Genomic DNA, 26,598 nt, shown 5'->3' with positions numbered 1-26,598 from the left:
CTTTTTCACGTTTTTAAATAGTATAGGATATGTGGGTGGTTTTCAAATATTCTCTATTAAAAATAATGATATAGATACATGAAAAGATGCTCAAATCACTAGTAATTAGGAAAATGCAAGTCAGAAACACAGTAAGATGTCACCTTCTGCCTGTTAGAATGGCCATCACCAAAAAAGAGAAGAGATAAAAAATGCTGGTGAGAATGTGGAGAAAAGGGAATCCTTGTGCACTGTTGGTGGGATTGTAAACTGTAAACAGTGGTACAGCCACTATGGAAAACAGTATAGTGGATCCTCAGAAGATTAAAAAGAGAATTACCATATAATCCAGCAATTTCACTTCTGGTAATATATGCAAAGCAAATGAAAACACTCACTCAAAAAGATATCTGCCCTCCCATGTTCACAGCAACATTATTTACAACAGCCAAGACATGGAAACAACCTGGGTCCATCAAAACTTATGAATGGATAAAGAAATTGTAATATATATGTAATACATATATATATATGAGTATTATTCAGCCATTAAAAAATGAGGAAATCCTGCTATTTGCAGTAACACTTGATGGCTCCTGAGGGCATTATGCTAAGTGAAGTAAGTCAGACAGAGAAGGGTAAATACTGTATGATCTCACTTATATATAGAATCCAAAAAGCAAAAATCACCCAAATTTATAGAAAGAGAGATCAGGATTTTGGTTACCAGAGGTGTGGTTGGAGGAGGGAGAATTAGAGGAAGGTGGTCAAAGATATAAACGTATAGTTGTAAGATAAATAATGACTAGGAATGTTGTGTACAGCATGATGACTATATAAGAAGGTTGTTAAGAGAATAAAGCCTAAGAGTTCTCATTACAAGGAATTTTTTTTCTTTTTCTTTTAATTATATCTATATGAGATGGTGGATGCTAACTAAACTTATTGTGTTAATCATCTCACAATATGTCAACCGTTATGCTGTATATCTTACATGTTTACAGTGATATATGTCAATTATTTCTTAATAAAATTGAAAAGAAAACCAAAAAACAAAAACAACTAAAAACGCAATTTTAGTAGCTAGCATTTACTGAACACTTACTATGTACCAGACAGTGTGTTAAAAGCTTTTGTTTATATTCTTTTGATTCTCTCAACAACTTTGTGAAGTAGTTGCTTTATCATGTCCATGATAAATGGAGATTTAGAGAGTTTTCTTACCATGTGTGTCATGCTGCTGGCCTGTAGCAGAGTGGAGCTTTGAACACAGGGACCCCTAGAGAGGGGCACACACTCTTATCCACCAACGGTATCACTATACATTGGTAATAGCCTATGTCACATAGCTCCTTCCAGATTATAAAATGTTTCATGTTAAAAAATAATAATGATGTGATGAATCTTCTCCTGCTTAAGTCTTTGTTTGCATTATGGATTATTTCTTTTCAGTGAATAAGCCAAAATTTCTTAGCGTAAGTTGACAAATGATGTTCCAGAGTGTTTATACCAATTTTCACTCACCTACCAAATTAGGAGAGTGCCTATTTTCTTTATGCCCCAAAGAGAGAAGTTCGAAAACAGAAGAGTGCAACATGGTTAAATCATATATAAATGATAATGAAATGGAGATTAAACATTAAGGTGGAAACTAGTAAAGTATTTCACAGAGAAATATCAGAGGAGCTTTACATAAGTTGATAGACTTGAATATGATATTGATGGATTTGACAACAGAAAGAACAAGAAGGTACATAAATTATTTGGAATATTTACTCAAGAAATGCTCTTTAAAATCAACACAAAATTCCAATTTATGAGTGACTTTAAGACTTGAAAAGAACAGAAAGTGGATACCTTCCTGGGACATTCATTGAGTTGGCATAAACACAGATGTTGATAAATGTGAAAAAGATAGAAAAACAAGAAAGAACGATTAATTATCATTATTATTATTTTCAGTTTAAACACATTTTGTTTTGGGCCAGTCTACATATGTTTATTTCTTAATCTTTAAAAATGAAAAGGAAGAGAATAGACAAAAGCAAATAGGCATTTGTGAGTACTAGGTTCATCAGAAATTGATAAGGAATGTGTAGAGATTTTGCTGGTGTTGGTCATGTGAAAAGAACTTTAAATAGGTAAATACCATATAAGTAAAATTTTTAAGATAAAATATGATAAAGGATGTGAAAATACTCTGAAAAGTGTAAAGCACCATGGAAATGTAATAATTAGGTTATGACTCATTATTAAATCACAAATTATTTGAGAAATAATATGTTGGTACACTTCTCTGACATGATTTATCTTGCATTAAATCCAGAAAAAATAATCATAATGGAAGATGTCATTTTACTAGTGGCTCAGTTTGTGTTATGAGGGCATTTGTCATTAACCATGTAGTTTGTCAGGCAGTTCTGAACGTCAGTTTTCAGGGAGGGACGATTTCTACTGTTATTCTTTAGACCACATAGGACCTGGTAAACTTTATCATATGTTAATGAGGTTGGACAAAGAAATACTAAGGAGCTGAACAGTTAAATCAGCTTCTAGAAAATGAGCCCTACTCTAGATAATAAATTTTATAATATTGTCCCATCTACTTTCTGTAAACACGTTGTAGTACAGGCTCTAAGTTTATGAATAATGGCTTCATTTTGAAGTAATTAGGATTCAATGCCATTAACAGCCAGATGTCTGGATAATTATAGTTTAGAATGAAATGTCTAAGAAAAGGCATTTCTGTTCTTATGACAATTATGCATGTGATTAATGGTATAAATGACAATATCCAGTATACATACAGAACAGCAAAATTAACTGTATCTATCATGAGTGACAGTATGAAAATTAGATGAAATCAATAAGCAGAGGTAAAGAATAGCTCCTTCAATATTGTGTTCTGCAAGGCAGGGCAGGTTGGAGCAGGGGTCTGGGGGATGGGTAGAGATGGTACCTTTGTCAATCTCTCTAGAGTCTTAGTGAAGATCAATCAGTAAATACCACCTTTAATTATGTGCACTATGTAAGTGCACCAAAATCTTAAGGATGCTTGAATGCTAAAGGAACATCTCAGGCCCAATTTTGAAAATTGCCATATGCAAACCTTTCAGAAGGAAAATTCAATTCTAGGATTTATCATATTTTTAGAGTAGTGTGCCCCAGGACCTGTCCCTGTTAGATGAGGCAATGGGATTTTTCCAAGGCATGGAGCACACCTTTAGGTGTTAACCCCAGGCATCTGGGCATTTCCTTCCTCTACAGTGAGAAAATGTTCTGCAGGTCTCCAAAACCAATGGCTTGCATTTAGGTTTTTGTTTTTTTCATTGGAACATATTTGTTTCTTTTCCATCTCCTTCCCTTCACCCTCACACAGCCCTGCACACACATGCATTTACACAGATATCTGAATTGTTTTTATTTTGCTTTGTTTAGTGTTCATTTATTATAATACTTAATAAAGACTTTCATCAACTTTACTTTCATTTTTTTTAAACTTCTTTGGAGGTATTTTGTATCTTTTAATTCACCTTTGTAAATATATCTTACCATCTGTACACACTAGACATCCATTAATTTCTATATAGTAAGTACTTCTTCCTTTTTTATTTCTCTACCATGCTATTAGTACTATTTTCAAGTGTCTTAAAAAAAAAAGCTTCTTGTCATGAATAAATGGAAAAAACTTATAAAACAGAGAATAGTATAATCTACCACCATGTGCTTATCTCTCAGTTTAAACTATTCTCAGTTCATTTCCTTTCCTACCTACAATTACTTCCACGCTTGCACTGGATTATTTTGATGTAAGTCCCAGGCTTCTTATCATTTCACCCATAAATACTCTATATTTAAAATATAAGAATCATTATTTAAAACATAACCAGGGTATAATTATCTCACATATAATGTCAAACTACTCCCTGAATTTCCCATTCTATTTTAAACAATTAGACTAAATTCACTGCTTTGTATTCCTATAGTCATCATTAAATAAATAAAAATGTTTTTGCTCCCATTCTATTGTCCCTAAAATAAAACCATTCTCTTTTTTCTTATTTTCACCTGTTTTGACCATTATTAACTAAAAGTTATGTTTCTAATTATCTCAGATCCTTCAGTTTTCTTTGAGGTACATAATTTTATTTTCTTCTTGAAGAAAATAATAGGAAGTAGCCAGGCCAGCAGGAGGGAAAGGGAATTTCATTAGAAATAATTCGAAAAGAGAAACAGAAACACATAAAGTACATTTTTGGTTAGATTAAGTTCAGGAATTTCAGTCTTTCCAGAGCCCAGAGGGACTCGTAGGTCTTTATAGAGGAGAAGCTGTAAAAAGAAAGCAGAGCCCCAACCTATATATCATGTATGCAAGTGTTGGTTCTTTCCAGAGAAGTGAAACAACCTGTCTGAGGGACTTTGGGAGGGGAATAACGTAATAAGATCAGAATTTTACCAGGGGCATAATTGAGACAGCATGGAAAATGTATCTGCAAAGGGGCATATCTGGAGTCAAGTACACAAGTCAAGAACATATTGCAACAGTTAGAGTCAAAGATACTAGGGTCCTACAATAATTTAAGGTAGTGATGATGAAGAGGGACAGATTTAGTAGGAGACGATGCTGAAAGAAACTGATGGGGATAGAGGGGGAAAAATCTTTGAAGACTTTAGATTTGGGACCTGACTCAGGTTTGGATTAACTGGGTAGATTTTGGTGCTTTTAAACATGGGGGACATAGAAGAACAGATTGAGGTAGGAGCATTGGGAAAGGAAGCAGGGAAAGTTGTGATTCTGGCTTGGGACACTTTGAGTTGGAGGATCTGTGGGACATTCAGGGAGGAGTATGAAGCAGGCAGTTAAATTAATCCAGAGCTCAGGATTGAGATTGTTGCTGGGAATTTCCACCAGGAATTAATCCTGCTCAGTTGGTGTGGAGACCTTGAGAATGAACCTGGCAGACCTCCAGTAATGCCCAGTAGCTGAGCTTTCAAGTTCATTGCCCAGGCTGAGGCCACACCCACCACACAGGCTCCTTGCCAATGACTGTTTATTCACATCAACAATTTTACTTTCACTTAATTTCTTTTCTTAGTCACTATGTGTTTCACAAGCTTTAAAATTGTGATAATACTGCACAGAACCATATATTTAAATACTGGAAAAGTCCTAGAATTTTTATGAAGCCCTAAAGAAATTTTCTTTCTGCAGCATAACCTGGACAGGTCAATATCCTGTTTGCTTCTTGGTTTCCTGAAGATGTCTTAGCTAAGAGCTATAAAACACTTAGAATTCCAGAGTTCTTAGCCTCACTCCTCCTCTAACACTGGCCATCAGAAGCCCACCAACTAAAATCAATGTGTGTGTTCTGATCCCTTTGTCATACCTGACAGTTATAGAGGAATCCAAACCCACAGGTAATAGCAATGATGTTTCACAATCAATTAGAAAGTTATCAGAAATACTTTTTAATAATTCGATCTCTTTTGTAATAAATCTGTAGGCCTTGTCTAGGGTAGGGACTAGGTCATACTTAAACTGGTTCAAGCCCAGGTTTGCTATTTACCAGCTCTCTGACTTGGGATTATTTAGCAAAATCCTCTGTGTCTTAGTTTTCTCCCATGGGAAGGGCAGAGAATTCTGATACCTACTTCATAAATTTGTGATGAAGATTAAATAAACATACATATAAAACGCTTAGTAAATTGTTCAGCATATACTAAACACTATACATATAGTAGTTATCATGATTTATTTATTTATATATATTTTAATATATTTCATAGAAGCGCCTTTTTTTTTTTTTTAAAGATGTTGGGCGTAGGAGTTTATTAATTAATTTATTTATTTTTGCTGTGTTGGGTCTTCGTTTCTGTGCGAGGGCTTTCTCTAGTTGTGGCAAGTGAGAGCCACGCTTCATCGCGGTGCGCGGGCCTCTCACTGTCGCGGCCTCTCTTGTTGCGGAGCACAGGCTCCAGACGTGCAGGCTCAGTAGTTGTGGCTCACGGGCCCAGTTGCTCCGCGGCATGTGGGATCTTCCCAGACCAGGGCTCGAACCCATGTCCCCTGCATTAGCAGGCAGATTCTCAACCACTGCGCCACCAGGGAAGCCCGATTTATTTTTTAATTGTTAATACTTAGTACCATGCTTGGAATATAGTAAGTGCTTATTAATGTTTGTTGAATATATTCCTAAATCACACATTTAAAAGACCTGAGTGTGCCATGAAACACATTTCAGCACCTCAGTGGGAGGAGATCTATAGTTGTACAATAAACTGAAGCAGGGAAACCCTGTTATCTCTTGGTTTAATAAAACAGTGCTTTATGGAAAGCTGCTGATCAATTAGGATTCTTATTTATTCTTTTCCACCATGATAAACAAATGAGAAGTAATCAATAAACCTAGGTAATCCTTTAGGAATCTGTTCAGTAGAGCATACTATTAGCATAGGATTATGCCCCAGAAAGCACAAGTATAATATGGGTTTTTTTGTAGTTTGAGATATGAGTCACTTATAGTTGGGGTAACCATATAATTTATTTAAAATGTAACCATTTTAAAGAGTGAGAAGATTTATTTCATGATGGACTTATTGATCAAGGTCATTAACTCTGCTAGCCATCTATCCACAATATTTTTTCCAATACCACTTATAATAACATCTTGGGTACATAGGGAAACATAGCACTTTTATTTTCCCAAGTACAGAGAGTTACCTGGGCACAAGAAGATAACGTATTATTTGTTCTGTTGTGGAATACTACAAGTACTTTGAGAACTTCACTCAGTAAGCATTCCTTAATGTTATGCAGAACCTAGAATTTACATCTGATATCTCACCACCTGATGAACTGGGATAATGGCATCTCAAGCTGTATGGGAAAAAGGTTTGCCCTGAAATCCAGGTCTCAGAGGGTGGCTTTGGCTGTGGAACTTGCTTTGGTCCCAGCAATCCACAGTCACTGTCTCCATGGTTGACAGCCCAAACTACTTATCGCAAGGTAGTTTTTGTTGAGGACCATAGTGATAACCAACACACGGATTTTGCTACAGGTTACTGGGGACTCTGGTTTTGGTTTGTTTTACAGTAAAGTAAAACCTGGAGGATAGAAGATAGTTTATCATTTTACTTTAATTATTAAATAAAAATGATATCTAGAGCACTAATTAATTCATTCACTTAAAGCTTATTGGGAGAATGTAATATTCCTTTCCTTCTGAAGCCCTATTTTATGTGTATATTCATGCATGTGAATGTATGATTGTGTGTATATATGTATATGAGTATATATACATATTCCTTATTGAAAATTTTATTATGTATTATTTGTCTATAGTTCCTTTCCTCTTAACTAGTTATAAGCTCCTTGAGGGCAAGGGTTAGGTCAATTATATAAAAAATAATCCTTTGTCCTTAGCATGGTACTTTCTTTATAGTAGGTGATAAATATATACCTGCTGATTAAATGTACAGATTCTGTTAGCATCATTTATCAACATGGCCTTATGAAATATGTACATTCCCATGGAGCTATCCCTTGCTGTAAATGAAATAGCAGTGGCATAATTATAGAGAAAACAGCGATGAGGTGTAGACTCCTTTGATTCCAGCTTTGTAAGGGTTATGAGGCAGCATGGAAAACCTTTGGTGCCCTTCCAATACCCAGGTTGTAAAGTATCTAGAAAGTTCACATCCTCACTTAACAGATTTGTCCGGGAAGTAAGATCTTCTAACTCTGGCCATTCTTTCCTCCTGTCATACTTTGCCCTGGGCTCCAAAGTCCCTTGATCCCGTCTGTGATGCTTAAAAGAATCATTACACCTCCCATATAAGGAGATCTTTCAAAAGGTTTTACAGTGACACGGTCTTCCTCTTGACAGATAGAGCCATTTTAAAGATACCTTTCTTCCAGATAATTTATTTGCAAGGTGCCACGTTCATGATTAGGTTAGAAAGACTAGCATGGAGGTAAACTATTAAAAACACACACAAACGAACAAATAGTACAACTTTACTGAACACCAAATTAATTCCAGATGTTTTCTTCTTTTACTGAATAGAGAAACAAATGGGAGTTTATTCAACAAAATACTGAATTAATAATTAGAGGCCAAACATATCTATTTTTAAAGCTATTGAACTCTGTATAACATTAAAAAAAAAAAAAAAAAAAGGATTGACTCTCTGAGTCAAGCCATAACTGAACAGATACCTCATTTGGTCCAAGCTCCTGATAATTAGTGGGACTTAAATCTTCCTGGCACACCTCAGCATGTTTAATCACAAGCATCCAGTATTTATAGCACTTACTTTCATTCAGCCTCTGCCTCTTTGGTTTCATTAGCAAGCATTACTCTCCAGGATATTTAGGCCGACTTTATAGGAACATTGCCAAGTGAGTCAGGATCAAAACATGTAATAGATTCAATTCACTGTTACTTATATATACAGTTACGCCACATGTTGTGTCCTGGAAGCACTTTATCTTTAACATGCTGTGGTAGTGTGGCTGTCTTGAGATTTTTAAAATTCATGTTGTATTGTGAAATAATATTAAAAGAGAAAATATACTTAGCATGGAGAATGACACAAAAAGATAATCAGTAAATTACCAAAGTGATACATATGAGTGAAAATAAGGACCTAAAATCTTTAATATAAAGAAATAAGTAAAAACATATATATCTAAAGTTTCCTATTCTTACAGCATATACTCTGGAGGGAGACAGGGAATAAGTGAACTCTGATGGCCCAGGCAAAGCCACCGAGCAACTGAATAGTGCCTTTGCCTCCCCCAGTTGACTTCTTCATTCAGCACACCTTTTCTCCCTTTTGCTTCTCCTTCTTCTTCTTTTTTTAATATTAATATCATTTTTATAGCAGTTTAAGATTCACCAAAAATTGAGGGGAAGGTACAGAGATTTCCCCCACCATGCATAGACTTCCAAATTGTCAACACCCCCCCACCAGATTGGTACATGTGTTATAACTGATGAACCTATATTGGCACATCATCATCACTCAGAGTCCAGAGTTTACATTAGGGTTCCACTCTTGGTGTGGTGCATTCTGTGGGTTTTGACAAATGTATAATGATATGTGTCCATCATTATGATATCATACAGAGTATTTTCACTGCCTTAAAAATCCTCTGTGCTCCATCTCTTAATCTCTCCTCTCCCCATTCCTGTCAACCTATGATCTTTGAACTGTCTCCATAGTTTTGCCTGTTCCAGAGTGTAATGTAGTATGTAGCCATTCCAGTTGGGCTTCTATCACTTACTAATATACATTTAAAGTTCTTTCATGTCTTTTCATGGCTTGATAGTTCATTTCTTTTGAGGGTGGAATAATATTCTGTTGTCTGGATGTGCTGAAGTTTATCCATTCACTGATTGAAGGACATCTTGTTTACTTCCAAGTTTTGGCAATTATGAATAAAGCTGATATGGATATCTGTGTGCAAGTTTTGTGTGGACATAAGTTCCCAACTCCTGTGTGTAAATACCAAGGAGTGTGGTTGCTGGATTGCATGGTAAGAGTATTAGTGTTGTAAGAAACCGTGAAACTGTCTTCCAAAGTGGCTGTAAAATTTTGCATTCCTACCAGCAGTGAATGAGAGTTCTTGTTGCTCTGCATCATCGCCAGCATTTGGTGTTGTCTTCCAGATTTGGGCCACTCTAATAGATGTGTAGCAGTGTCTTGTTTTAATTTGCATTTCCTTGATGACATATGATGTGTGGCACCTTTTCATATGCTCATTTGCCATCTGTATATCTTCTTTGGTGAGGTCCTGTTAAGGTCTTTGGCCCATTTTTGAATAGCGTGGTTTGTTTTCTTATTGTTGAGTTTTAAGAGTTTTTTAATATATTTTGGATAGCAGTCCTTTATCAAGTATGTTGTTTGTAAATATTTTTTCTCTTAGTCTGTGGTTTGTTCTCTCATTTTCTTGACACCATCTTTTACAGAGCAGAAGATATTAATTTTAATGAATTCCAGCTTATCATGGGATCATGTCTTTGATGTTGTGTCTAAAAAGTTATCACCATACCCAAGGTCATCTAGGTTTTCTCCTATCAATCCTTCTTCATCAGGCCTCTGGTCATTTCAGAATAGCTCCTTCATTTTCCTCTGCAGTTATCCCATATCTCCCTCACAATGATTACTTTCTAATATCTTTTTAGCCCTTCAAACTCTGTATAAGGTAATCAGCAAATCCATGGTGATGTATTTAATGGCACTCATTGATTCATATATCTGCCATCTCAGGCAAGACATATGTATATTAATAGGGATCATCTTGGGGTAAAAATACCTTAAAGCAAATGAGAAACTCTAAGTTAGTTTTGCAGGCAACAGGATAAACAAAGGTAAGATTTCTGGAAGACAAACTTTTAGGAAGCTGTTATAAATAATGTTATAAATGGATACTCCCACTTGTGAATATTCTACATTACCAAAGAGGAAAACATAGTTATCAATATGTGTACATACTCAAAGGAAATTTTTTAAAGTATAAGAAAATTCTCAGAAAACTTGGAATAGAGGACAATCTCTACTTTATAAACAACATCTCTAAAAAACTTACAGCTAACATCATACTAAATGATTTCCCCTTAAGATAGGAAACAAGGCAAGGGTGTTTACTCTCCTCACTTCTATCAGCATAGTACTGGAAATTCTAGCCTGGGCAAGAAAGCAAGAAAAGGTTATAAAAGACACAGAGATGGGAAAGGAAAAAACAAACTCCATCTATTTGCTGGTGACGTGATTGTGTAGAAAATCTCAAGGAATCTAAAGTTCCTAGAACTAATAAGTGCATTCAGCAAGGTTACATGATATAAGGTCTACATATAAAAATAAAATATATTTCTATATACTAACAGTAAACACAAAGATACCAAAATTTTAAAAAATGAAACACTATTTATAATTGCTTAATCAAGTGAATGACTAAGGTGTAAATTTAACAAGACATGCACAGGACCTCTATGGTGAACCCTATACAATGCTAATGAGAGAAGTCATAGGAAATCTAAATACATGGAGAGATACATTGTCCTTGTGGATTGGAAGATTCAACAGAAGAAAGATGGCCCTACTCCCCAAACTGATATATAAGCTTAGCATAACTCCTATCAAAATCTCATCAAGAATTTTTGTAGATAAAGACAAGATTATTTTAAAATAACAAAGGAAATAGGATAGCTAAAACAATTTGAAAAATAAGAATCAAGTGGAAGGAATCAATCACCTGATTTTAAGACTTATTCTATGGCTACACTGATCAAAGCTGTAAAGTACTGGTTGAAGGGTAAACACAAAGATCAATGTAACAGACTAGAGACCCCAATATAGACCCACACAAATATGTCCAACTGATTTTTTTTTTCCACCCTAGCCAGGGCACTTTTGACAATTTTGTATGAGTATCTATCTCTAAAACTGCTTCTCCACCCTCCAATTCTCCGTAATTTCTGACGGATTAAATGGGAGATAATTTAGCTGAGCCCTGGAGTCTTGGACTCCCTTAAAATACACAGAGGCCATATTATCCTTCCTTAATTTGGGACTAAAGTTCACATTTAACATCATTCTCTTGAGTGGAGCACTGAATAAGAAAGATAAGGGTTTTCCTTCTGTCACTTGTGAATTTGACATCATCTTCCCAAGCACTAGATTAATCCTTTATTTTTTGCTCTATCTATACATTTTCCTAAATAGCTTTATTTTAAAAAGATAATCTTTTTCCATGCAATTCACCATTTAAAGTACACAGTTGTTACTAAGCTTGGGCTGCTACAACAGAATGCCGTGGACTGGTGGCTTATAAACAACAGAAATTTATTTCTCACAGTTCTGGAGCCTGGAAGTCCAAGATCACAGTGCCAGCATGGTTGGAATCTGGTGACTACCCACTTCTGGGGTACAGACTGCCGACCGCCTACATCTCACATGTTGGAAGGGCTCTCTGCCCTCACCTTTTTTTTTTCCATCAAACTGAACTTCTTTATTAAGTGCCAAGGGTCCAGGTGGGTGCTGCCCCCTGCCTGTGCCTGGAGCATTTCTGCCCAGGCCTGTGCCTGGAGCATTTCTCAGGAGCCAGAGTGCCCAGCGGTCCTGGGCTGGGGCAGCCCCTGCAGAGTCGGCTGTGCAGCCTCTGTCTGTAGCGTGGCAGCACTCACTGCACGTGCTGGGCCGCGTGCAAGGAACAGTAATCGTTCTTGTGGGCGATGAAGGGGGACAGGCTTCTGAACTTGATGTCGCACAGGCAGCAGTACCTGTGCTGCCTTTGGGCACAGGGGCCAAGGCCCCCTGGGTGGGGGCTCTGCAAGCCCTTGTCTGAGTGGGAGGGGGGCGTCCGCACAGCTTGGGGGCCCGGTCTAGGGCTGCCAGGTGGTGGAAGTGCTGGATGAGGTTACCTGGGACAGCGCCTTGGGGGCAGTAGGGCCTGGCGTTCTGGCTTCTTGCTCAGGTCTATCTCTGGCCTCTTTTTTTTTTTTTTTTTTTTTTGCGGTACGCGGGCCTCCACTATTGTGGCTTCTCCCATTGAGGAGCACAGGCTCCGGACGCGCAGGCCCAGTGGCCATGGCTCATGGGCCTAGCTGCTCCGCGGCATGTGGGATCTTCCCAGACCGGGGCACAAACCCGTGTCCCCTGCATCGGCAGGCAGACTCTCAACCACTGCGCCACCAGGGAAGCCCCCTGGCCTCTTCTTACACAGGTATGAATCCCACTCCCGAGGGCTTCAAGCTCATGACCTAATTACCTGATAAAGGCCTCACCTCCAAATACTATCACACTGGAAATTAGATTTCAACATATGAATTTGTGGGTGGGGGGCATACATCAGTCCATAACAAGAATTTAATGGCTTTTAAAAGTATATTTACAGTATATTGCATCCATCACCACAATCTAATTTTGGTACATTATTGTCCCCCACTAAAGAAACCCTGCAACCATTAGCAGTCAATCCTAAGCACTTTTTCCAATATACTTATTTTTATTGGAGGTAGAATGAGAATATTAAAGAGTTTTAACTATAAAAGACATTTAAAAATGACTTAAAAGACTTTAAAAAATGCTTATTTACTATCTGCCTATCCTTTTCGGTGAAATGTCTCTCCATGTTCTTTGCCAGTCTAGTTGGATTGCTGATATTTTACTATTGAGTTTTGAGAGTTTTTAGTGCATTGTAGATATTAATCCTTGGTCACATAAGCAGTTTACAAATAAATAAGCAAACCTTAGACTAAGTCTCATATCCTATAGAAAAATCATTTCAAAATGCATCAGAGATTAAAATGTAATACTGTGAGACTTTTAGAAAAAACATAGGAGAAAATATTCAAAATCTAAGTCTAGGCAAACAGTTTTTAGACTTGTCACCCAAATCATGGAAGTATAAAGAGGAAATCAATGTATTGAATTTCATCAAAATTAAAACCTTTGGCTCTGCAACCGACCCTATTAAGAAGATGAACAGACAAGCTGCATACTTGGAACAACTAGGCATAGTTATGCAATTGAATTATAGAACAGAAAAGTGTATCTTACATACTGGAATTTGCAGGTTAACATGAACCTACAGTCTATCTTATTCAACACTGTGTCTTCAGAGCCCACCACATACAAAGGGTTTAATGTGTTCGTGTGCCAAGTTTGTTGTCTGAAAGAATAGTATAGTGTCAGATAGAAGACTTGAGAGACTATGATGAGAACAAAAGGAAATGGTTTTTGGTTTTAGGGGAATCAATCCTGAGAGTGGATGGATGGCGATACTCAGGTTTCTTTTGAAAACTTGTAGGGTGTCAGTCTTGGTAGGTAGGACAATGATAGGCTGTTTACTAGGAACTTTATTCTGGTTTGGATGAAAAGAGACTCGGTGGTGAAATTCAGGCTCCCAGTACACAGTTGAGGTGGGCCATGGGGAATGTGCACTCCCTGATGCAGGCATGAACGCTCTACGAATTCCTTCTTGACCTCTTCCCCACCGCTCTCCACCCCACACACAGAAAAGTAGAAATTGTATCCTGAAGGCTTAAATGAAGAGATGATGCACATGATATCACCTTCCACCTTGATCCTCTCTTGGTCTTTGTTGACTCTAGCAAGGTAGAGAGACAATCTGAAAATGCTCTTATGGACCCTAGGAAGGGCATAGATGGTAACTAAGAAATAATTGCCTGACTTATGTCACAGCCACCTGGGTGCAATGATCTCAATCCTATATGCATATTTAAATCCTGGGTCCCTTTCCCCAAAATAGATTCTGATTTTATTGTCTGGGTTGAGGGTCAGAGCACCAGTTTCAGAAATGTCCCAGGTAATGATAATGTAAAGCTAAGTTTGAGAGCAGTTTCCCAACAGCAGAAACAATGTAAGAGTTCCAGCAATGGATTAATGGGGTTTGGTGGAGGGAAGGGTGCAGTCAAGGCTCAGAGGTGTCTCCATCAGAGGTTTAAGATGACCAGCTTTGGCAGGGCCAAAATAGACCAGGGGTTGTTCCAACTGTGAATACAACAAGGACAGAGGCCAACATACAGAGGCCAAGCTGCAGGAGGCACCTTGTGAGTCAGGAGGACCAGGAGAGAAATAGAGCATTTATTCTACAAAGGTTGAATTATATCGTCAAGACATGGTTAAGAAAATCTGTAGTGACTCTGTAATATAATTTTTTCTTAAATGCTGTCTTGACCCAGTTTTAAAGCTGTGACCAGAGGCTGGTCAGTTCCCCTTCTTGAGCAGCTGATTGTCTACACCTCAACCACTCCTGTACTCAGAGGCCACTGTAAACCACCGTAGTCACCCCAGGCCCAGGTATAAGACAGCTGTGGACAGCCCCTATGCCCTGGAGCTGAGAAATTATTCAAATTAACCAATCTGTAGCCCACCAAACCTAGCTAACCCTCACTTGTTTGCCATACATCAGTCCCCTACAGATCCAGCTTGCTGTTACCTTGTCGCAGGTACAAAACTCTGTGCCCTTATGTAGTAGCCCTTATGTAGTAGCCTTCTTTCCTTTGGAGTTGTGAATAATAGCCTTTTGTCTATCTGTATGTCATTGTGTTATGTCTCACTATGGAAAGAAATTTTAAGCCTTATAAAATATCCCATTATGTTTAATGGACAAGATTAAGGATCTAGTGCTTTCCTCCTTTCTCCACCCCTTCTTCACACACATTCACAGGGAAAATTAAGGGGATGAGTGATGATGTGGTCAGTCACAAAAGTAGTTACTTGATCTTGACCAACAAACTATCCTCAGTGTAGTTGACGACTTGAAATACCAGTAACTTACCAAGATTGAACAAGGGTCTTGGCCTAGGTTCTGACCCAGGATTGATGAGCTCAAACTGTAATAATCCTTGGAAACCTTGATTTTATATCCATCATTTTGTAATACATGTTAATTGTATTACATGACAAGATTCAAATGATCAGACATGTGTCTTCCATAGAACTCACTTTAATGGAGTGAAAACTAAATTTGCAAGTGCTGTCTTGCTTAGTGTTCAGTGCAGGGGCACAAAGTCCATATAGCAAATCACAAAAGCCCAGTGATCTAGAAATGCGATGAGAGTACATAAGTAAAAAGTGTAAAGTACAAAGTAAAAAGAGTACAAAGTGAAAAGCATTGAAAATACTCCTACACATAAACACTGGAGAAGATATTTAAGAAATAGAGTATGATTTAAACAGACATTTATGACTGAAGTCTTAAGGAATAATTGAGGGTTACAAAAAATTTAAAGTTGCATGTACAGAAAAAAATGTATTTGAAGTGGATCTGATTACCATGATGAGAGTCCACCTCAGGATGGTCATAACTCTTCTTCAAAGATCTAAAATAATTTTTTTTAACATGCAAATACTTAAACTTCAATTTTTAGACAGAAGTAGAACTCAAAGAATCTGAGCCTATAAACCTTTTGGCTACATTATTACAAAATTTCTTTCATTATGATTTTCGCCTAATGAACCAGCTTTAGTGCACTTATAGGTTGGTTGACTGACAGAGCCCTTCATGTATTAGTTGCTCTGATGGAATTGCTTGAAGGTAGATGTTAGGAACAAGTTTGAGTTTAGGATGCAGTTGGAAATGTCATAAATGTTGAGCTTCAAGTGCACGCAATCTCCATTTTGCATTTACAGATCACAAAAGATGTCTTTTCCACCAATTTCATGAATAAAATACTTCCACGCTTGCGATTTGGTGGACAAATATTACATGTGTCAATAAACTCAGTGATTTAATGCTTGGAAATTATACCTTTCTTTTGGTTTCTTGAAACCTTGTTTTCAGTGAGGTGTGTTTGGGTGCTATACTCTAAACTCTCTTTGAAAGAAGCTACTAGAAATAGCTTCTGAATATATTGTATTTTTGAAAATGCATTCAGTGTATCAGTCCCCTAAATTAGTACTACATGGAGTTCAAGAGCGATTGCTTGTGAAATGCTTTGATTTCACTTATAACCTGTATAAGTATATGCATGTATATGTATATCTCTCCGTATGTCCACGCAAAGTTAGAATTATTACATTGTTTATTTTGTTTTCACTTTATACTTTATTTTATAAGAAGCTCAATGTAAAATTTTATATTTCAGTAAAGCAATATGGATATTTTTATTGCTTGAATGTTTGTGTTTTTCCCTCCTCTTGTCATGGACCGCTACAATTTATTGTATATGTTTTGGTCACTGGCATTTATTCTTACTTATCTTTCATTGCATATGTTTTGCTTACTCTTATGTCAGGGCCTTTGTGGGCCATGTCAGGATACAAATAAACTGGTAACCCAACATATAAATTGGTCATAGTAAACTCAGGGACAGAAATTCTTAAAAGTTGAGACAGGACCAAAAAGACCTGGAAAATGAATGTTTGTTTTACATACAGAGATTGAAGCCTTATAGCACGAAAATGTATTGAATATGCACGAAAAACATGCATATTACGTTTAGTATTAAGTTTAAAAATATTACATGCATATTCAAATTATACATATTAATCAAGAGAAAAAGAAGGGATGTCCCATAAAGTTCTAGAGACTGTTCAAAAGAGTATGAGATATTTGGGCTTCCCACAAAGAAAGCCTTAGGGACCACACAGTTTGGAGAAAGACCTTGTAAAACACAAGGTAGCATCTCATTTGCAAATAGATTTGAATTTGAAAGTAAGCCTGTAACTTTGTTGAAATGAAAGAAATAAAAACAAAAATGCAAATACATCAACTGTTTTTTTAATAATCATCCTTCATTTTTGGAGGTGTTTTCAGAGGACAAGGGGCAACTTCATTTTGTGTGTTCACAGAGAGTTTACTAATGTGTCTTAGAGAAATAACAGACATAAAATGACTGAAAATAACTTAAGAAATAAATGTAGAAAATTAAAATTGATTACCTGCCTGTGCAGTCAACCTGGGAATTTTACATTTCTCAGAAAAATATCACAATGCTTGTCTATAAGCTCTTTCTTTTGATATATTATAAAATGCTGACAATCGATACTTATGAAGGAATTGAAAATAACTATATAAAAAGGATGAAATATCCCACAAAGTTTAAGTACCTTTTGCAGATGTAGAAAGGGCCTTTTACTATAAATTAATCTATTCATATGGTTGGAATACACAACTCTCTTGAGACTAGCTCTTTTTCTTATCATATCCTGGTGTCTTATAATCTCCTTCTTGGGTTAGGGGATTATGGGTACTAGAAGAGAGAAACTCTTTATACCTGTAAAGTTTGGTATCATATATATGTATTACTTAGAATGCTACTGTAAAATCTTCTGTTGTGGTAGCTGGAATTAAGATTTCTAGGTCAAAGAGATGTGGGTGTGTACAAGGGAGGATTCTGAGTATGGCTAGCACACAGTGAGTTCATGTGAGGTGGAATTGAAGAACAGGGCTGGAAAAGGCCAACGCAGGTAGCATGTTTAGAACCATCTGGACCTAACGACTGTAGAAGTAAGGTCTAACAGTAAGAAACAGAACCACTTTTCAAATTTTATTTAAAATCATCTCAACATTTATAAACAAACCATAAATTTCCTAGGAAGTGTATTTAGTTTGCTTGTAAATCACAGAATGTTTATTTACATTCTGGGATTTGTATTAGGCGGGATTCCACCAGAGAAGCAGAATACACACACACACACACACACAATTACAACTTATATATATATGTGTATATAGAGACAATTATAATTGTATGCAATTATATACAAATGTGCTTTTGTGGACAAAAATTGTGTGTGTGTGTGTGTATATATATATATATATATATATACACACACACACATATATATACATGTGATTATCATAGAGTATATAATTTGTTATAGGGATTTGACCTTACTCAATTGTAGGGGCTGATCAAGCAGCTTCTGTGAAGCTGTTGTCTTGTGCCTAATGTTGAAGTTTTAAGTTAGTTGTAGTCTGGCCATTTGCCTTCTGTGAACTGCATGAACCAGAGAAAATCACCAACATGTATAAGCTCCAGCATGACTGCTGGCTCACATGTGCCATCCAAATCTCCCATATATCAAGAGTTCTCCAGCAGCCCACCTTAACTAGAAGCATACATGGAAGAGAAGTTGGATTCAACCTAGTCATGTTGACCCATTACAAAAGCCATCATAGCCCTTTATTTTAAAGAAGTTTATTGTAGAAGAGAAAATCCTCCCAAATAAAAATTAAACAAAAACCAAAATCTTAAAATAGAAAAAATACTCTAAATTATAAGAAAGAACAAAGGTTCTAAGGTTCTAAACCTTAGAAGTAATAAGGTATAATATTAAACTACATTTAAAACATCATAAATTTAAAGGATGTGTTTTCTACGTTTCCTGTTAATAGGGCTACCTTCAGGACTGTGTGCTTAGAGTCTGTTGCTCTACAATCACTATCTTGAAATTCTTAGTAATTATATCTTTGAATTTGTGTTTTATAAGTGAATGTGAAAAGGAGTGTGTACAGAGGCCTGGATCTTACCAGCATGGATTCTTTGTCACCTTCCGCCCCAGGTGCGGGCTGGGGGCCAGATATGGGGAGGGATGGAATCACAGTGTAAGATACTTGGTGTAGGGTGTGCAGTCAGCCTGCAGGTGTCCCCATGACCGAGGGTGTGTGACATTAAATAAATATATAAATAGATATTCTATGATTTATAGATGCATATTTTATTAATCTATTTATTTAAAGATAAATAAGAGACATCATATTAGGTTGAGAGAGAAACTGTGGAAAAATGAAAGAGCTTTTTTCCTGATTTTTGAACAAAAGGCCCTGATTTTCATTTTAAAATGAAAACCCTGCAAATTATTTAGACAATGCTGCCTGTTCAGATGCTCTTATTATATGAATACTTTTATGTTGAAGAAACTATTAACTAACATTTGAACTACAATTTTGAAATTTTTCATATGTGATCTTGTACATCATGCACACTCAGTCTTGGTTCAAACACCTATAATTTGATTTAAAAATATGTACATGGAATTCATTTGTCTAAACTTTTCTGTATTACTAGATGATACATTTTAAGTGGTATATCTTATTTTTCACTATTTTTTTTTCTTCTGGGTATTGTATATATATTTGTATTCCCAATTCTTCTATGTTTCTTAAAAATGGTAAATAGAAGTATGTGTCCATAACACACATGTGCACACACACACACAAACACTCTCTCTCTTTTTCTTTTGTGGTTAGGAGATTTCTAATTAGACACTTTCCTATGTGCCTACAAGAAAAGGTGTTCTAAAATCTTAGAGGAAGTTCAGATAATCATCTAGAGACCTCTCTTAGTGGCAAGGTTGTCCCTCTGTTGTTTGTCTCCATAACTAAGAGTGACCAAATTGCTTCATTTACCTTAATATGTTCTTGACTCTGCATTTGCAATTTACTGACTCCTCAAATTTTAGTTAGAGTTGTCTGAGTTCTGTCCTTTAGACTTTGAAAGCCTAGACTGAAAATCTTGAAATACTTCTTAAATAAAAGACTGTTAGACCATTATTTTCATCACTTCATATAGGATTGGATAAGCATCAAGGAACATGGTTTATGGAGCAATCTTCCACTCTGTGGGAGATGGGAGACGATGCCTGAGATGACCTGCTACTCTGGTCATCCTAGCAACTTAACTTCACTGCAATAAGGACTTGATTTGGATTTAGTACCAGGGCACTCGCCAGGAAAATGAAAAGTTGGCACCTGTGATATGATTAAGACCTTTCATTATCTTCATGTGGAAGCAGAAACATCCTGTATGTTATGAAAAAAATGATTTTCGAATACCCTTTGTTCCAAGACTTGACTGATTTAATATTTGAGAGGTCAAGATATAAGACACTATTCAAAACATGGGGAGGATAAAGACAGACCTCCTGTCATTTAGGAGTTTACAACCTAGTGAAACAAGATTTATGATACAAGGTGCTCTCTGTACAGATTTTTAAAAAATTCCATTCTATTAGAAGATGAAGGACATGAAATAGAAAAATGAATTATTGAAATATTCTGCTTGAGGGCCTCCTGCTCCCCCACCTCCCCTGGCATTGGGAAAGAAGAAGAAACCCCCCTGATTCTCTTCCTACTTACTCCCCTGGTGGTAGTAGCTGTGGGTAACCATCGCCTCTGACGGTTTTAGGGTTACTTTCATACAATGTAGAAAAATGTCAACAGAGGACTTCAAAGAGACATAGAGGGCACACAACCAGTGATCAGTGTTTTAAAAATCAAATAAACTGTGTTTATGTTTTAAAGAAAGTATTATGTTTAAAAATATTACTATTGATATTATACTGATATTGTGCATGTCACTTAGTAAGAGTGTACCTTTCAGGCTTGGGAACTGGTCTCTTTTTGGAATAAAAAAGAGATATCTTCTTTATATATCTTTATATTTTTAACTTCTAGATAGATCATCAATAACTTAATTTTATTTTACTTTTTATCCCTCATGGTGCTTAGTATATTGCCTACACATAGCAGTCTCTTGGTCTGGTTATCTCTGTGGTTTGACAAAATATCCCAAACTCAGTAGCATAAAGCAATGACCATTTTATTATGCTCACGTATTCTGTGGTTAGGAATTTGGATAGATTGTAGTGGGGATGGCTTCTCCCTCCTGCATGTTGTCCAGGGACTCGACTGGGAGCACACTAACGGCTGACTGGAATGGCTGAGGGCCGAAGTCATCAGAGGCTACTGCACTCATGTCTCTTGCATCTGAGATAGGATGACTCAAAGTATGGGCTTAGCTATGACTTCAGACCTGAGACCCCACTTGGTTTCTCCTTGTGTCTTTGGCTTCTCAAAGTATGGCAGCTATGAGGGGAAGAGACCTGAGAGTGAGTGTTCAAATGACCAAGGTTGGAGCTTGGTTATTTGTCTTGTCTGACTTGCCTTCAGAAGGCATGCAGTGTCACTGCCACTGGATTCTATTGGTTACAACTGAATCACTAAAAACCACTCAGATTCAAAGAGAAGGGAATTAGACCCCTTCCCTTCCTGGGGAAATATCAAGGTCACATTGCAAAAGAGCATGAGGAATGGCAGATATCGTTGTGATCACTTTTATGAAAAACAGTCTTTCATAATGTGCAATAAATAGTTGATGTAATTAATTTAATTGAAGCCTCAAGCAGGGGAGATGATAAGTTCCAGGCTTTCATGATGCCTTCATGTAGTAGCGATATATCAGTTTTTGGAATTTTGTTTTTTCTTATCTCTCTTTGGTTAGTGGTTGTGATGGTTAATTTTATGTGTCAACTTGTTTGAGTCATTGTACCCAGATATGTGGTCAAATATTATTTTGGATGTTTCTGTGAGGGTGTTTTTGGATGAAACCAGCATTTAAACTGGTGGACTTTGAGTAAAGCAGATTGTCCTTCATAATGTGGCAGGCCTCATCCAATCAGTTGAATAGAACAAAAGACTGACCTCCCCCAAGCAAGAGGAAAATTCTGCAGCAGGGGACGTTTATACTTTAACTGCAACATCAGATCTTCCTGGATCTCTAGCCTGACAATCCACCCTGAGGATTTTGTACTTTCCAGACTCTATAATCCCATAGGCCAATTCCTTAAAGAAAAAACAAAAAAAAAACCCTATCTCCCTATCTATCTATCTATCTATCTATCATCAATCTATATTTCCTATGGGTCTGTTTCTCTGAAGAACGCTGACTAATAAAGCGGTGTTCTCTGGGCTGGAGAAAATAGAATTGCACTTAGAATAGATTGGGCGGGATTTCCCTGGTGTTTCTGACTCAGGACTCTAAATTTTCCCATGATAATTATTCTTCTTGCTACTGCTTCCAAAATTGGAGTAGTGTTTGATCCAAATTAAAAATAAACTTTGCTGAGACACTTTCTGCTTCAAGAATCCAGAAATATGATCTTGTACCTCTACATAATACTGGTAATATTTCCTGTCTCGTTGACTTTAGAATAGGCCATGATTAAAAAGTAACCTTTAATATTGCTCTCCTCCAAAGAGCAAGTCAATCACATATATGTGGGCAGCTCCCCACCCTTCAATCAGCAGATGACTATTATGTATTTGAGGGCTGACTTGTGTATCAGCTGATTAATCATGACACAGCATATAGAACAGAGCAAAGGATTTTCATTTCTGGCACTTAGGGTATAAACTCAGGTTACCAACCAATATTCTTATATGTCTTCTGGCTGCTTGTACAGCCTTTCTTTAATTTCCATGCTCCATGTTGTGTTTACTCTTCTTAGTCTCTGATCCCCATTGTACTTTTTGTTCACTTTGTCCTGTGAAGGTGTATCCTTTTAAAAATGTGTAGACGAGAGACCTTTGGCAACTGTCCCACCCATGCTACTGTCAGAAATCAGTAAGAAATCAAGGCTTTTTTCAGCTGAACTCGGTGAGGCCTGGGAATCCTGCTCCATGTGCTGTTCTGGGGAGCCACAACTGGTTGATGAGAGTTGGCATGGGAGGTGAAGTTTGTGTGCCAACTCTTCATTTGGGGTAATTTGCCTTCAACGCTCTGAATGACTATCTTTATTAGATTTCTGGACTATGGAACAAATACATTAGATACTTAGTTCTGTTGATAGCGATATACTTGTTCTTCCAAGAATCAAAATATTTAAAATATTGCTTAAATCACGTCAGAGAAAAAAATTTACTGTATATAAGCAACAACAGTAGTATTACCTAGAGACTTCTTTCAAAGCTCTAAAGATACCCATGAGGATTATGGACTTTGGTGCCCACTAAGTATTTTTTGGCTAATTGGCTTACACTATCTTTGAATTTATAGTAGTACCTTTTTTTCAGTTCTTAATTGAGAAGTATGTGTTGGCAGAAATATGGGCAAAAAAGATTTTCCAAATATACAAACGTGCCATAACAACTCAAGGAAATTTTGGTACCCGCTATTCTTCTCTATTACTAGAGGTAACACTCGGAGGTGGGATGCAAACTGTCAAGTATTTAAGCTTGTGTATAGCAGTTCATACTTCGTAAATTCTTTATATTCTCTGTACTTCAATCTTTGAGATATTCAGAAAGGGTTGTGAAATTTTCTATATATTAAAACAAATTATAACCCCTTAAGCACAAAAACAAATTAAAAAGAAAAATTAAAGTCCTGTGGTAGATCCAGATTTGTCTAGGTAGTTTTGTAGGTTGTTATGTATCCATGTTAAAAACAAAGGTTTTAGCAGGAGCAATAGTGCATGAAGCTGAAACTTTTCCCACTATTCTTTGCTGTAATTCTCTTTATATTTCTTAGGAGTGGTACAAACAACTGCAGAAGTTTTCACACACAACCTTCCATCTGCCAACAGCTCAAGCTGGCAGGAATAGGCAGCTTTTCAGGGGTGTGAACAGAATTGATTTGTACACACCGCTGGATCTGTTCCAGTGTATTTTCTCAGCCAGGACCAAAAGTAGTGTTGCAAATGAGTGGTACGGTAAGCTTTTTTTTATCTGATGTATACTAGGTTACACATACCGAGTGCTCTCAGAAGCACAGTTTAAGAGTGGGTATCACATTAATCAATTCATGGCAGGAGGGAAAAAATGACTGTTACATTACAAAGGATGGAGATTGAGTAATGGTTAGCAAGAACTTAGGAGAAATGTAGCTGCGCTTCATAGGTCCTGCTGAAGATGAAAAACAATAGCTGCAATTAAAGCCATACACTCCCAGAGTGGATTCAGAATTTAGGTAAATGAGGAAGAGAGCAGAGGGAGGCATAGAAGAGTGTGGCTGCAAATAAAACCTGCTCTCTTTTGCCAGCACCCAAATCTTACTCACGGCTTGAGAGGGATAAACAGAAGCCAAAAAGGAAACAGTTCACATTACCTGTAAGAACACTCTAGTTTCTGCAGTGCTGTGATGTAACCAGGTAGCCTGCTTATCTGTTTGACAAATAGGGAATACCTAGCAACACATTTTCTTGCTTAATTTTCCAAGTACAAGAGGTTAAATATTAAACTGAGCTAATATTATTCAGGTCACTAAACAATACTTTGAAGTCATTTCTTCGTACATGGAATGTCTTGTTTTTGATAGTTGAAAAGGATAACATGTCTCTTAGATATTTCTAGCTTCTCAAAGGGAATTTGTCCAGGCATGTGAGATAATTTTTACTGTAGGATAATTTTCCAATAATCATAAGTGCACATTGCATATTGTGACTCATTTGTTGGAAGAAACCTGAAAGCATGTTTAATTCTTTTGATAGGAAAAGTGAAAGTTTCTACAAATTCTCATATTTGAATTTTATTCTTAGAAAAAATCTATCAACTTGCCAATATACTTCATTTCTGTTCTGTAAGCATAACAATTTTCCTGATGACTCTTTTCTTAAAAAATATCAATTACAATTGCTGAAAAAGAAAGTTTTGAACAGTGTCTCTATGGAATACTGTAGTGGATTTATAATAACATTTTTTAACATTATTTAACCTCATTGTTGGAATATATTTTAGATTTTATTTGCTGATGTTGAATCCAGTTAAACAATATACAGTCTCGTTGAGTGGTATAATTTTCTTTAAAAACATCACAACATCTGTGAACTGAAAAACAGGTTCTGGCTGACCTAGGGAAAGAGAACTGGGGGGCCTCTACTGGGGCATGGCAGCCATCTGGAAGCAGAATCAGGGGAGTCAAGACCAGGGCTGAGAACCAGTTATAGAGTTTTATTCAAAGTATGTGGAACAAATGAAATATCTGGACCCTAGAAACCTAGGCTACAGCTAAGAGGTTAGTAAGCCGATGGCAGATGAAGCAAGGAAGACAAGTGAAAGCTTGAAAAGCAAAGGTTAGAACCTCAGTACTCGATTTCTGTAGCTAATTAATGAGGTTGTCTACTCTCAAGGGCAAAGCCCAGGACATATGGGCTTCCCTGTCCCCATTCAAGGTCCTTCCTGCCTGGCTGCTGTTCCAAGCTTCTAGCCAGCCACTCTACCCCTCACTGCTCCGGCTGGGCCAATACCCCACCCTATTCCTCTCCTTGCCATCTCCTTCCCATGCTGGGACTGCTCTTCTTCCCAGTTCTTTCCCACATCCTCTCTCTAACTTTTAAACACCTCTGTATCTGAAAGTTTCTGTAAATCTCACTTTCTCTATGGTCACCTTGGACAGACTTAGGTGTCTCTTCCTCAGTGTTCTGTAAAGGCAGTATTGTTGGATGTATCATTTTACATGATAATTACTTGCTTAGCAATCTGTCTTCCCTTTTAATCGGTGTTCCCCAAGAAAGCAAAGATTTTGTTTTATATAAACTCAAATCACTGGTGCCTGGCACATAGTACAGATTAATTTACAGATTGTCAAATGGAATCATGCAATGTTCCATTAACTTTCTTCCACTTTAGGAAACAAATTGCAGATTATTTACAGGATTTTGAAACTAAAAAGAAAAACAAGAAAATTCTTACGTTGATACAGTGTTCCTGATCTGCACTTAAAAAAATAAGAAAACCTTAAAAAAAAAGTTAAAAAATGCTAAACTTATACAACCAAAACAAAATAAAATGATAATAATCCTACCAGTTTAACATTTTTTTACATTACTGTCTAGAACTTGGCCGTATGTATCCATATTTTACATAGCTATATTTGTTGTTAAACTGTAATTTTCACTTAATATCATATCATAAATAGTTCTTCCAAGTATTGATGTTACATGTGTTTTTCTAACTTTGAGTAAATGGAAATGGTGAAAATCTCCCCCACTGTTCACCAATTCTGAAGGAGTTTTTTCTTCTTTCTCTTTTATTTTGCCAAATCACCTTATATGAAGCAAAATTCATCTTTGGAGAATTCATTTCAATGATGGATGACTGCTACCTGTAAACATAAATATTGTTTGAAATTCTCTGGCCAGAGATTTAGACATCAACTTTTGAGAGCATTGAGATGATGCTAAATTAGAACAAAGTGTTTTTGATTGGAGGGCTATAATCTGTAGGTTAAAAAGTTGAAATATCTTATGAATGTCTTGCCAAAACTAAAATCTTCGTGTATAGAGAAATGAATGTGCTTGCTCTCTATGTATTCAACTTCTTTATCTGACCTTGCTCCTTCAAAGATGCACTTGTTACAGGAT

This window comes from Globicephala melas, chromosome 14 (genome assembly GCF_963455315.2).
Source record: "Globicephala melas chromosome 14, mGloMel1.2, whole genome shotgun sequence".
Lineage (NCBI taxonomy): Eukaryota > Metazoa > Chordata > Mammalia > Artiodactyla > Delphinidae > Globicephala > Globicephala melas.
Note: the sequence above shows the minus strand (reverse complement) of the source record.